Raw genomic sequence first — 15,543 nt, 5'->3', positions numbered from 1 at the left:
GTCAGCCCCTATTTTCGCTTTGCCAGCGGTACTGGCATATGACAGTCTGATTGTGCACTTCCCGTGCTTTCCCAAATGTAATGGAATTTAAGCATCATATGCCATGGGAATTATAAAAACTGAGAGAATTTGCAGAAGGAGGTCTTACTGAATATGAAAAGAAATATCAGAGCGTAGCACTGTCTAATCAAAACCTTTTTTAACATTACAGCATTTTTTTCATTCAAATGATATTTTGGTCTTGTGTCAAGACAGCATTTATTTTATTTTAAAAGTAATTACTGAATGGGAAAGTTACCTTTTGCCATGGTAAAATCATAACCAAACATCTCTGAAACACAACTAGACAAAATAATGCTGTAAAAGTTCATTTTTTGCCACTCTTGTAGCTCATCAATCCAAATTATTGTTTTCCCTTATTTAAATAATTCTAACATACAGGTTCTTTGCCATTGTTTAGTTGTAAATCTAATAATATGATTGGAATTGCTCAATAATCTTCTGTCTCAAGCTTTTCTTCATTTCTGATTCATTGTGTCTATTATTAAACCCAGCTGTTGATGTTTTTGAACAAACTGATTTCTGAATTAACTCTGCATTGTATTCTATAATAACGCCACTTCTGAATTATCATGGGCTGCTCCCAATTTACTTTTAGATAATTAAAGGCTGTCTTTATTTCTATCCAAGTTGCCTGTTTTATTTCCCAGAATACAAGGATGTGATTTCATTCACGCTGCTCTAGGGGTCTGAAGTTGATAATCATTTTTCTGCATCTGCCCTCATCAGTGTCATCTTCCACTCTACGATGCTCCAGCGTTATTCCTTGGCTTTACTCATTAGCATTCACAGTACTGGTGCTGTGTTGTGCTAGTCTGCCGCGAGCCATTCCCTGTTGTTTTCCTGAGAAGTCTGTACCTTCATGCTGTGGAGTAGCCTTGCTTCTTAGAGTACGTGCCTCTTCTTTTTATTAAATTTTATTCATGTAAACTCTTTCCGTGTCAAAATTAGGGATGCCTTAAAACCATGCATTCTCCAAATAGTTAAATAGATTGCATATGAATGAATATAAACATCATTGGGATTGTCATAGTGTATCCGATGTATGGTGCATATACTAATTACTAAATTAAATTCAAGGACTTTAAAATTAAGACCCCAATATTATATATTTGGGATAACTAATTCATGGGGTTATGTTTTCTGCAAAGTAAACTGATATATTTTTATAATTTTAAAAAAAACAACATACACACACTCCCACCAAAAAAAAACCCCAAACAATCCAGACTTACTTCAAATTAAAAGACTGACCTGTGACATGCTTCAATATGGGGTCACGGGGTCATACATAATATCTAATTTCCTTTTCACCAGCTAAATACAATTGCTAAATACAATAGGAAGCCTTTGGTTTTTTTTAAAAAAAAGGAGTTACAGTAAACCCCCATGACAATTAAAAAAAATTATCTTGGTTGTCCCCACTAAGGTTCATAAGAAAAGGGCATTTTAGGCTCTTAACAGATTTTTAAAATTAGTCTTGACCTCAATTTATGAGCTGTATTTATTTCCCTTTGGCAAGAACAAGAATTTTAATCTGAACCTACTGCTTTTTCTCTTGCCAAGGTGAAATTACTGTGACTTCTTCCACATTTAATAATTGAGATCTTTATGGACTGATGCCTTCCCATTCTTATTTGTTGAGGGACTGCCTGTGATACTTTTAAATGTAGTAGTAAATCTGAGCAATGAATGTAGTAAAGAAAGATCCACACCTTACTAGTAAACAGTGTTAACAAAACAGGGAGAATTTGATGTACAAGACACGTATCTATTCGCTCAGAAATGTAGTAGCGAGTTCTCTCAGGTTAATGTTGCCTCCACAGAGCAACTGCTTTTACCTGCTTGGTTGCATGTAACTGTGTACGAGTAAGTGAAATCTTTGAACTGGTGGCAGCGTGTTGAGCTTCTGTGTACTTCATTACTTTATATGCAGGACTTTTGTCTATTATTCCTCAAGAGGCAGCACTGTTAAGATGCTGTGTAAAAATTTCAGACAAGTGCTGAGGTACTCTAACAAAAAAATGTGTCTTATTTATGATGTGTCAAATTACTGTTCTGAGAGTAGACCTTTTAGGTTGCATTCAGCCTTTAATTTGACTGAATTTAAATAGCATAAAATGCCTTTTAGTTGGAACTTGGCTTGCATATTATATCTCTCATTTCAATGAAAAACATTCAGATGCAAATACGGTTTGTTTGGACTGAGTACAAATGCCACTATCATGACTGATGAAGGCTTTTGATCACACATCTACAAACTGAAACCTTAAAAAGGAAGAGGCTATTTGGACTGGCATCTGCAGTGGCATGAATTATTTAGTTCCCATTATTCATAAATCTTTTTGAAGAGAAGGCTTACGAGGTTTTTAAGGAGGAGTAGTCATAGTTGTGTTGCCAGTTTCTATTAATGCTGTGACTGACTGCATGTGCAAACTTCTAAACTGCAAGTTGTACGGAATATGAAAGAGGTCTGTGTACAAACTTCTCAGGAATGGACCTGAAAGGTTTCCGTGGTTTCCTAGGATAAGAGTGGGGATGCCTCTGTTGTTACCGTCTGCCTTGGCATGGTCCAGGAGGTGGGCGAGGCAGGAGCATGTCGGTATAATTTGGTGAGCTACCCAGTTAGCTGCTAGAGACCTGCTTGATTCTCACAGAGCACATGCTCACAGCTGGAGTTTGTTCTGCCACTCATTCACTGAACTACAAATCTCTTTTGGCTATGCTCTGACAGTACAACAAAAATAGCAACACCACCCTCCTTTATGCATTCTTTCGCTCAGAATCCTTTATTGTACGATGTTTTTGCTATAAACAGGTGACATTACAAAATGTTTTCTCTATTTCCAGGATCGATTGAGGCTAAACACTGTATATAAACACTATTCTGCTATAAGGGGGGTTTGCATGCTTTTTTAGCGCACTGTAATTGTGTAATAATGTTGTCTAGAAGATGCGTGTTCGCAGAGATGTCAAGGAATGAGTTAGAAATACCCAATAGTAACTTGTTTATCTGCCTTGTGGGCTAGTTTAGTGTTTGGGTTTATTTTTTCCTTTATTTGTCTGCTATGTGTTCTTCCAGGATGTTACAAAAGTCACATTATGAATCAAAATATTATACTCAACATGCAATTGTACAGTTCAGAAATGTGGACAGTTCATAAATAATTTCTTTACTATAACACGTTTTTCATTGTAGGAGTAGAAACAATATTTTACTTCAGAAGTCATAAATAAGAGGTTTACACCAGGAATCACGTAATTTCGTGTACACAGTCATTTGGAATATACTTAGTTTCTTTAATTTCCTAAGATAATATTCTTCAAAAGTTTCTCAAAAATATTCCAAGAAAGATTTCTCATCTTTCATTTTTCAATTGATTGTACACATTACTCACACTTGATTTCACTCATTGTCCAAATCACAGAATTACAGAACGGCAGGGGTTGGAAGGGACCTCTGGAGATCATCTCGCCCAACCCCCCTGCTTGAGCAGGCACACCCAGGGCAGGGGGCACAGGAACGCGTCCAGGTGGGTTTTGTGTGTCTCCAGGGAAGGAGACTCCACAACCTCCCTGGGCAGCCTGTGCCCCTGCTCTGGCACCCGCACAGGAAAGAAGCTTTTCCTACCAAAATGCATTATACTTTAGAGGCAGTGAAGTATGTGTATACAAACACACTTTTCTATATTATATGGTATATTCTTCACTATATATCACACATATATTGCTTTATATATTCTTTTATAGAAAATAATAATGGATGTTATATTTTAAATAAAGCTATGGATATTGAATTAATAAGTTTCATAGAAAATGGTTATCTTATATAAGGATATATTAAAATAATGTATACACTATATCTAGTATATGTAATATGAACTATATAACATGCATCTGTAATATATCTATAAATAGGTATACATTAATATTCTTTCAAATTCTAGGAGTATTTTCACTGATAGGAAAGGAAAAAGAAATGAGGAGTGCAAGAAACGTGCTTATTGGCTATATATAAAAAAGGGGTTTGGTTTTTTTGATTTTTAAGGAGAGTAATATAACAGCCTTGTGGCAGTGTTGGAAGGAAGCAGCGCAGGCAGAGACCATCGTAATGATAGTAAGGAAGCTATTATTAGTAAGATATGAAAGCTTTCCTGCCATTTTATTATGCTAAGTATTCATTTACAGTTACTGTAGAGTCGTAGTCTGCCTCCTAATATACTATATCTCTTGTCATTTTGGAAATACTTTCTCAATATTGAAATGCTGAAAATACAGATCACTGGAGTTACAAATTTTTAGATTTCTGTAATAGTTAGTATGTCTCATACACATTTGGTTCTCTGAGCTTTCTGATCCAGATCTTTGATTTTAATCTCCTACCTGTTTCTTTCATTTTATCTTGGCTTTTTTTCCCTCTTATCTCTGTTTTCATCTTTTTTACCTCCCTCATTTTTAGGTTTTTTCTTGTTGACCTTGAAGAACTTTTTCTTTTGTCATCTATTATTTTGAATTCATCTTAATATATTAACTTCCTACATCTCCTAGACTCAGTTTTTAAAGATCCTGTGCTGTTTACAAGGAATGATGTTCAGTCTTTTCATTTTCATTCCACCAAAGGGGCAGAATGTTGCTTCTCTCGCTTCAGTTATTTCTAGCAGTCATTCAGAAGCTCTTATTTGGTGCTGTCTCTACAGTGCACCACGTACCATCATTAGTGTGTCTGCTTGCCAAGTGCCTATGCTGACTATACTTTGCGTACACACACCCTGGCAAAGGTGTTCTCTAATAAGTCCTTATTTTGATGACTCATAGGCAGAACTGAGCAGTTAATGAAATGCATCTGGTCTGTTTTGGAGGTATGGGCAACATGTACATCTGAAGACCAAGAGTGAAGGACACATGATAAAAGGCCCCACTACGGAACAAAGCTGGGACAACCACATCAAGAGCTCATGTCAGCAGTCTGTGGATGTTGCTGTTAGACCAGCAAGCTGGGAGCCACCCCTTTTGAAACTAAATCAGATGAAATGCAAGCTGAAGAGGGTTCAAATATGAATGTAATTTTATAATGTGAATTGCTCACCACCTAAGCAGAACTTTTCGGCCCATCAGCTTAGTCCCCAGTGTTAAAATTAACTACTTTTTTTTTTTTTTTTTTTTTTTTTTAAATGCAGAAAGCTTCCAGATTCCATATTTCCATATTCCCTCACAGGCAGTGCTTCCAGCTTTTTATATACCAGCACTTTAGGCATATTATTGCATGTAGTAACCTGAGATGTTACTCTCCACTGAGAGTGGAGAGCCAGGACTACTGATAGCTGCTGTAAACACAGATCAACTCTTAAATGAATCTTGCCTACAGTTTTAGTAGAGTGGCAATATAATTAAAGGAGGAATAGAAATGTTTTTAATGCTCAAATGAAAGAAAATTGGGGCTCAGGTCAATATTAAGAGTATCATATTTTGAACAATTATAGTTTCAAAACTATTTTTATTTTTTGAGCATCTTTAACAATGTTCTAAATTCTGAATCTAATAATACTTTCTTTTCTTCCTGAAAAAAAAATCTAATGGCTGTTTATGAGTGTTCAAATTCTGAATATTCAGGCATATGCTTGTAGATTCTGCATATTCATTCCTCCAGTCTCGTTCTAATAAAGAACTATTGGCTTATATTTCTTTATACAGAAGAGGTGGGTGTGCGTGTGTGTGTGTAAAATCTTAAGTCTGGAATTGTGATTTGTTTGATTTTCTGAAATTTCAGTTGTCGTTCTCATTACAATGGAGAAGTTGTAGACTACCTGACAACTTTTACTGCATTGGTTTGTATATTCAACATGTATATACCTTTTAAACCATTGCAGGATATTAGAACTATATATAGGAAATGAAATGTTTTTTAATATTACTAGTTGATTGTGAATTTAATGCATATAATCAGGTAAAATTTGAAACGTGCAATGAAAGATGGTGTGAGGTCAAAAAGATCTATATTAAGGATGAAATCTATCTCTGGACAGTGCATCCTTATAAAAATAATTTATCATTTACATGTCTCACCCAAGCTACAAAAATAGGTCTTGCTCGATAAGTCTTGTCAAGGCAACTTTTCACTTTAACAGCACTATCAGGCTTCAAATTGGATATTGGCTGACAAAATGGAGTGGCAATGAGTCTACGTCTAACACTGAAGTGGAGTCCTTTTTTGTAAAGCCAGATATAAGGAGAAAGATAGTATTTAGCCTTATTTTTGCTATGATTATGAATAGCAGATGATAAATTACAAGCAAATATTTGAACTATATGTATAGTATCTGTCTTAGTTGTTTGGTTTTTTTTCTCTTAAAGTTTAGCCATGTTTCTTGGACTGTCAGAGAAACGTAGAAAAATTGGCAATAAATCACATGCAACAAATCCAAGTTCTTTTTTTAATACTACTTCACTGATAACAATATCATCAAGTTGAAAGATTCACCTTAATTTCCCCATCATCCAAACCAGGCGGAGATGCAGTAAATAATTCATATAGAAAGCAAAATATCTTCCTACCTTGTTTCTGAGAATAAATGACTAAGTATGTATTTGAAACTGACTCATTTGAGTGTGGTTAGTACTACTTTGGCATAAGTTTTATTTTGTTCTTTAGGGGTCTTAACAAAATGTCATAGTCATTTGCTATTACATCTTCACTTTTATCATAAAGAGATAAATTATATTGTAGTTTGATTAGTGTATAGATAAGTTTATAGATTTTTAATTTGCTTTGATCAATGAAAAATTGCTGTGAAAAAAGCTTAATTTGTCTTCAGAAATGAATGTATATTTTTAATATGTATAACATGATCCATTTTTAGTTAAAATAAATTCTACCCAATAATTCTCATTACAAATATCTATTTTCACAGGAGTATTATATATTGACCCTCAATTGTGAAGGTATTTTAATGTCTCTAAATTATCCTGTAAGCCTCACTAGTTCCAAAGAAGTTGTTATGTTCTCTAATATTTAAATCTACTCTCTAGAAGGTCTCAAGAGGAATGGCTATACTGTATCAGGTCAAGACAAGGAGTAAAGCTTTCCGGTGTATTTCTTGACATGACAACTTCAGTGATTGCAAGTGGTGATGAAGAAAATTCTGTGTAGAATTTTTAATGGCTGAATACAATTACCACTGAAAAGTCACATCTGAAATCTCCATTCCCCAATGGAAGAAGAGTTTAGATTTAGAACACATTTACTGACATCCATTTAAACTTTTGGAATTCCTATCAGTTGAGCTCTGCACCTAATTTATTACAGTATTTTCTTCATCAGTCTTGCCAGTTACCCAAGTTTGTCTTCCAATGTCTAGAAGAGCCTAAATTGATATTTGGGGAATTAAAAAAAAAATATCTTATTTTTCTGTTCAAAGTTTTAATTCTCTATTCTTTAAGATACGTGCTTGTTTCCATGTGCTTCAATTGCTTTCCCAATGGCCCTTAAGACATACTTTATTAAGAAAGCCTTTCATGCAGGTGATCTGTTATGGATGTGGTGTAACACTTTTTATACAGAAATCCCATGGGCTGTGATACTAACCAAAAAAAAAAAGGGGGGGGAGGGGAATTGTGATGAAAGCCAGTTGCCTTCTCAAAACCTTCGTAGGGTTTACAGTAGATGAATTAGTTGTATGTAGAGGTAACGTAAGGAAAACCCTAGCTGTTTTTCTGCCTTCCTAGATCCTTTCTCTTGATTATAATGTTTTTGAGTTCACGCTGGTTGTATAAGGGCTTATTTTCAAATACAAGAACTCTTAAAGCTTTGTGGCCTATCAAAGCTGTGGACTGTGAGTGGAAAATAATGTGTATAAGAATAGTAGACTAAGAAAATATCTATCGGTAACAATGTAGGGTAGCACGTACCTTACAAAACAAACACACAAACAAGCAAATACCCAAAAACCTAACATGAGACATGAATGTCACAGGCTGCTCTTGGGTTGAGCAAAATGGACAACGCATAGTTTGAGGTGTTTTTGGTGCATTGATCTGCAGATGTGAAAAGAAACACGCGCTCACTGCTTACAGCTGCTTGTGCCCAGACACAGTTATGTGATGACAGCCAGTTTGTGCCTAAGTAGTCTGCTAAGTGTATCCAAGCAGGATCTTTTCCTTTCTAGTCTTTCTGGAGACCTGACAAGATCACGGAAGTTGGGTGAGTGTCTAGGTACACATGTTTTGCATGGTGAAAAATTTTGATAGTTTGTCTGAGGTGCTGAGTGAATGTCAAAGCTTTTCAAATGTTTGGTTTAAGTTTTGAAATAACTATAAATGAGATCTGAGAGAATAACTGAGTGTTTTTATCTCTGCCTGGCATAACCACACTTACAGCCTTGTGGAGTTCTTCATTCTCCTACTTTGGAGTTGTTTTTGTACATACTTCTTAAAACATTCTGTTACCTTTATAAAATGAAATATAAAATTTGTATTTACTGTTGTTCACAAACTATATTATGTATTTGCATTTTAAATTTCTGTGATGTTTTATGGTAACCCAGCTTATGATGAAATTGCTTACTTGCAACTTGCATTGCCTGTAGAAGTTACGTGTCCAGCTGTATTATTATAGCATGCATAAAGTTGGCATTTTGGGACAGGCAAATCATGTTATCTGGATGCCTTTAAGAGAAGCCTTTAGGGCATGATTATACTCATCTTTCGCTATACAGTAATACACTGTGTTATGGTTTCCAGCTGCTAATGTGAATCAGCTACAGCTGGAATCCTGAACTCTAGTGATGTTTAGATTATAAGATGCTTCTGCTGATCTCCATCATGGAGTTATAATGAGTAACGAGACCAGAATTACTATATTTATAGTCTGTTTTTCAGAAAGAAAATGGAGCTGCATGTTCTTCAATATTTTGTGATTAGTATCGCGTAATAAAAGTCATTGCATATGATAATCTAGTTGCAGTTTTAAAATATTTAATGTGTTTAGCAGCATATTAGAAAGTTTGAAAGATGCTTACAGTCATTTTAGCTTTTCCATTCCAGTATAGGAATTGCTCCTCATTATCTGGGTTCAGTAATTACTATTTTGCAAATCTATATTCCATGAGGTTGGAAAGGAAAGATTCTGAACACTGGAAAATATTCTGTCATTACCTGGCATTGAATTCTAGAGCAAAAGGGTGGGGGGAAAACCAAAATGCTGAAACCTATGCTCCTTCATCACATTGCCTTTCAAAGTTTCACCAAGTAAAATATAATTTAATAGAGTTTCTAGAATTGCTGCATCCTATACCGAAAAGACTGCTTTAAAAGCACCTTCTCTAAACATTGCTTTTTCTCACAGAGCACAGTAAACATACAGCAGCTGCTGGTTTGATGTTCTGTTTGCCATTAGTAACAGAATAGTCAGCTATTATTGCCCAGGATGGATGGTCAGTCCATAGGTTTGCTAGATGGAGTAGTATATAGTAGTGTTTTGTCATTTGGGTCTGTGCATTAGCTTATGTAGTTTATGTCTGGCTTGCCTACAGGTTTTATAGTGTGTGCAGGAGGGGCGTTAGGTAAGATGGATTCGTTTTATTTTGTTTAACAAGAATTTTGCCTATTTATGGTTTAGGGTGTGTTGTTTTTTTTTTCTAATTATGGGCTGAATGTAGACACACTGAACACAACTGAAGTCCTTTATGACCTGCTTAGTCTCAGATTTGAACGTCTTCTACTGCTGTCAAGAATTATTATATTCTTCCGAAGACTAGCAGGTATACAAAAATAATGTGATACGGTATGTAGCTTTGAGATAGGTTTGTACTTTATAGATTAACAGTCGTGTTAGTATTTATTCAGGGATCGGAGGAGTGTGTTAGTACTCAAGGTGACCTTAATAAATGGGGAAGTAACTTTAAAGCAACAGAATCTTCTAAAGACAAGGGTGAAGTTCTGTATTCAGAAAGGATAAAATACATATGTGAAACCAAAATGTTCAATAGGTACGTGTACAGCAATATGGAGAGGAGGACTAAAGGGGTCGTTGTGGGCTTGAATACGATGCGATGCTGTTTCGTTAAAGCCAAGTGATATTTTGGAGTGCACAGCCGAAGAGCTAGGTGGGAGGCATCATCACTAATTGTTCCACTTTGCACTAGTGCTGCCTCAGCTGGATATCTTGCCTGATTTTAGATCAGTGTAAATAAATTGCTGAAAATCCAGGAAAAATGATAAAGAGGAAGTTGGAACCCATATATTAAGACAGTGGAAGAACGTGATTGTTTAAGCACAGAAAAGAAGTAACAAGTCTTCAAATACGCAAACGGTTACATTAAAGAAGTATATGTTCTGTTATTTATACTCATGGAAGGTATGAAAAGGGTTAAGTAATTGGCATAGTCTCCTACATATGGTAGTTAGGTTGTATGTGAGGAAGACAATTTGCCATTGAGAGGATAACTGTGCATGAAAGCAGTTTACCTGGAGAGCTTTTGGAGTCCCTGTCACCAAAGGTTTTAACAATATGTTAGGCAATCTGTTAGGAGATGTCCAAACATAGTTGATGCTGCTTCAGACTCAGATGATGTAGCAGTTGACCTCTTCATGACCCTTCCGAATTTGCATTTTTGTCCTCTTTTCAATTGTATCTTCAAGAAAATATACTGTGTTCTAAGAGAAAATATGATTACAAATCACTATATAGATGCATAATCCCTATTATGCAGCATCTATACAATATATATTCTATTGTGTACACATTTAATGTTATAGTTGAAATAAAAGAAATTGATCAATTTTTTGTCCTTTCAAAATCACGTACTTTTTTTGCATGCCTGTTCATTTGTAGTTTTTCTCTTAAACCGTGAGGGGAAAAAAATGTATTAAATTGACAGAAATAAAAAGGTTCTTGGTTTTTTGAAGATCAGTCACTGCATTTAGTAAGCAAAATTTATCTCTTTCTGAGGGAAATTACCTGATGTCATCTGAGGAACTTGTATTGTGGATGCAATGATGCAAAGATAGAATAAATAATAGAAGGTCACATGTTTGAATTCCTTGTAATTACATATGCATGACTGCACAGATCTTTAATGATTATACAAATAAAGAGATGAAGACTTATCTAGGAATATATGCATTCTGATTATATCTGCAAATGCCACTAAGTGATATTTTAGAAATCTCCATTAGGATAGTGCGCAGAACTTACATATAAAGAAGAATATTCGCTACAAAATGCAAAGGCATTTCAATAAAGGCAATCAAAAGAGAGGTCAGAAAACCAAAAGTAAACAAATTTAGCCATGAGGATGTGTCTAGGATTTTAAATTGTATCTTAATCTAAAAGAACTTCCTAGGTCCCATGTTTCGCTGTCATCTGTTGGCCCCGCTTCAAGACTAGGCAGCAGTGCAGGAGACTCAAAATCCCACTTTCAGGTGACGATGGTGGTTTGTTTCTCCTTCAGTGGCTTTTGGAAAACACTGTTGTTGAGAAGGAGGTGGTGAAGCATGCTGAATTACAGCACGTACTGGTACCCTTGCTTTCAGTGGGTCTCTTAGTCTGTGAAAGCCTAATAATTTGCATTATTCCCTGGAGAAAAAGATCCTGCTAAGCCTTCTGTCACACAGAGGAGCTTCTGCATTCACGGAATCAGAGCTGGCATTTAGGTGACCTAAATGACCAGTGATAATCCATCAGTTTATGCTAAGGAAAAAAATGCAGTTGTTGTCATCATCGTCACAAAATTAAAAATGAAATTCTAAATTTAAGTACTGTAAAAATAACTCCTTTTGAAAATTGGAAATCGGCATTTCAGCCCTATATGTTGGGGGTGTTTGGGGCAGGGGGGGCTTGGATTGGTTTGGGGATTTTTTGTGTATGCTTTTTTCTCTAATAATGTTTAGTATTCCAGGGTCGCAAAAAGTTTTAAGACTGGAGTAAAATACAGATTAATAAATATATCTGTCCTGTAGATTGTTGATGTTTTTTACTGAAGATGAGAAGACCTCTAGATTTGCTGGAACCGTAGGTTCAACACAATGCGCTTTATGACTGTGACTTTCATCTTGTTTATATTCTTGAAAAGAGCTATTTAGTAATTTTAACATTTAGATATTGTACTGGTTTTCCCTCAAGCTGCATTCATAGTACATGCAACAGGTGAAATGAGAACAAGGCACTGACCTCAAACCTTTCCATTTTTTCTTTCTCCTTATTTTCTGAAATAAAAGGTTAGGTAAGCTGGACATCTGGGGGAAATACTCTTTCCCTTTTTTATTTTTATTGAGCTATTGAAGTAATTGGAAGGACGTGGTTTTTTCCAAAGACAAAAGACAAAACCCCAAATCGAATAATAAATCACATATAAGACAAAAATAAAATAAATGCTATATCAAATCTGTCTAAAAATGTCCACAAAATTGAACAGTGTAGAGACAGCTGAGTGTGGAGAAAATATTGAACAACTTGTAGCCACCATTTATCAAAGAATGTAATTTAACAATTGTTGGCATACAAAAACCAAGAAGTCAGAAAGATATATCACAGAAAAATAAAGCACAATGTATTATTGATATTTGAGAGCAAGGGTATATTAAGGTTCTTGAAATTTGAATCCAGCTTTTTACATTCAAGCAATGATTTTTTAAAACATTGTTTCAGCAGCGCAGCTAGAGCAGAAATGCTTTTCTGATTTAAAAAAATGCCCTAAAAACCTTCATTCTGTGAAAATTAACTACCATGTTTCAGGACTTGGCACAATTTTCCTTCCCTTTCCTGATCCCTCAGAGCAGACTCCCCTGAGATCTCTGACCTTGCTTCTTGCTGCTGTGTGTACCCCTCACTCACAGACATTTCCCTAGTAGCCAACCTTTTTGGTTTGCATATGCTGTGACCAGAACAGCCTTCAGAAAATAAAATACGGTTTAATCTTGATCGAACTAAGGATTAATAGAAGATTTCTTTTTCCTCAGTCTTACCCAGAAATCTAGTAGCTCTGTTGTGCCTTTCAGCCTGACTTTTGAGAATATGGTCTTTCTTCCCTCTTCATCTGTCTTGTGTCTCTGGTCTTTAAAATCTTCCTTAAATTCCAACAAAGGTCACTGTTCACGCTTTTCTGTAGTATGCCTCCCTGTCCAAAATCAATTTCCTAAGAAAGACAAAGCAGAGTAATGAAAGAAAAATGCCCTCTTATATGTTTTCTGGTTTTTAAAAAAGTTCCTGAAAATGGGGAAATACCAGAAGTCATTGCCTTTCCTTTTTTTCCATTTCCGGATTGGCTTGTTATTTTAGCCAAATAAAGTAAGTGCTGGCCAAATACAGTAAATTCCAGTTTTCAGGTTACATTGTACCCATAAATTATTACTGGCTGGTCCTAATCCACTTTAGTTGTATTACAGAAGTTTCAAATCAGTGTCCTACAAGTATTCTACTTTGAGCAGTGGGAGGTTCGCTGCCTTGAATAGCTTGTCTCTTTAGTCAACAATCAAGGAAGATGAGGTAGGGAAAAAGAGAATTTGTCATGTGAAATGCAGAGAAATCATCTCATTTGCTGAAGGCATAAAGCAATGTAGATCCTTCAACTGTAATATTGTTTGTGGGAACACACAGGTCTTTTGTCACTGGCTTCAGTGGCATGAAAAGCCAAGTTACCCCATATCCGGTGCTCTAACCAAGAGATCAGCCTCCCTCGGCTAAATTTCAGTTTTGATAATGTTCATTTGAAACATTTATCTATGCTTGTCTCCTCCCATGACTTTTCATGTAGCAATAATAATAAGAGGAGGATAAAAATTTTCAAACATACTGGATATAGGCTGAAAATTGTCTTCTCTTTGCACAGAGTGAGAAGGAGAGTAAAGAGGGAAGAGAGAAAAATTCTTTCACCTTTGCAAAAAGAAATGCCAGCCTCAACGATAACAATGAAAGGGAATTTTCCCTCATGCTAGATATCAAAAAGATGGGTCGTTGATGGAAACAGCTCCAGCTAGTTCTGTTCAGTAGGCAGAATTATGTTTTGAAAGACCATTTTCAGCTAATTTGGCTGTTGTGCAGTTTGAACTTTACGAATTGACTTGTAATTGGACCCTGCTGTCAATGGAAAAACTTACAAGTATTGAACATGACATTTTTAAGAAGGTTACTGTCATCTAGTCCTCTATTAGTGGATTTGCAGAGAGTTATAATTGGTCTAACAAGCTTAGTAACCTGTCCTACTTCCAATTATAATGTACAACCTCATTTATATCTTTTCTTTATTTACTGATACATGATAGGTAATAATTCTCTGTCTAGTGCTCATGCTTCAAAATAAAGCTGTCTAATCACAGAATAGTTGGATTCTTTTAATACACATGTATATATGTAACCATATACAGAGATTAATATATATGTAGATATGTACCCATATGCATAGATTATAGATAATATATATGCATATATGTGTGCATATATATTTATTCAGAACTATTAAAGTACATATATATATTTTCATATACATATTTTGATAGATATATGCACACACACACACATATATCTATCTCTTTATTCTGAATAACTAATGTGAGTATAAAGTCTCCTGTTGTGGTGAGTTACTGGGGGGAGTGTATTTCCTCCAGACCTTTGTTAAGTTTAAATGATGATTCTGGCTCAAAGTGATAATCTGCTCATGTAGGTGTAATTCTCAGGACTGAAAAAGAAGGGGAAGCACAAGAAAATGAACATGTTGATGAACTCAATGCATTCATTATCAACTTATATTTGCATGAAGGAGAAACTGTTCACTTATTATAAAATTAGAATGGCACCATTAATTTTGTTTACTACGGGAATGATTTTTAGTGCGTGTAAGATTTACTGGCTGTTTTACAGGTGAGTATATCTTGTTAAACAGCCTTATGGAAAGACGTCTGCAGAAGCATCTGCATTTGTTGTACCTCCCTAAAGCAGAATTCTTCCATGGAGTAATGCTGATTTCAGATGTCATGGGACAGCTTTTTTTTTTATCTTGTTTTCACTGCCAGGAGAATGATGGCAATGCCATGATGGCAATTTCATCAGGAAGTAGAGGAGTGATCAGTGAATAGAATAAAAAAAAAAAACAAACCAAAACACACACACACACAAAAAAAACTAGAGAATTGCCATTTTGGGATGCATTCATAAAGTTAAAAGTTTGATTTTTTCATCACTTCCTTCTTATGTGTCAACTTGGCCTTCACTGCCATGCTCTCCGTACTTGTCTTAGTAGGCTGATTGGTGAGACACCAGACCGGACAAAGAAAAAGAAATAAAACAACCAACAAAAAAAAGCCCAACTTAAAACCTTTAGGTGAGAACAAGAGAAGCAAATAGAGCAGAAAGGGGATTTGGTCTTTCTCCTTTTTTTTGTTTGGTTTTCTTTTCCTGTCTTTTGGTCACAAGAGTAGCTGCCTCTGAATTGTTGACATAGATCTGCCTTACAAGAAGGGCCATCAGAAGAGGAATTTATTTTTTTTTCCTGA

At 35.4% G+C, this 15,543-nt stretch overlaps 1 protein-coding gene across 3 annotated transcripts in view; it reads left to right on the top strand.

Annotated features, from left to right (window-relative positions):
• Nucleotides 1-15,543, top strand: part of CADM2 (cell adhesion molecule 2) — a 681,251-nt gene that overhangs the window by 432,047 nt on the left and 233,661 nt on the right. The gene's annotated exons all lie outside the window — the stretch shown is intronic.

This window comes from Phalacrocorax carbo, chromosome 1, assembly GCF_963921805.1.
Source record: "Phalacrocorax carbo chromosome 1, bPhaCar2.1, whole genome shotgun sequence".
Taxonomy (NCBI): Eukaryota; Metazoa; Chordata; class Aves; order Suliformes; family Phalacrocoracidae; genus Phalacrocorax; species Phalacrocorax carbo.
Note: the sequence above shows the minus strand (reverse complement) of the source record. Positions and strands in the feature narration are given on the sequence as shown.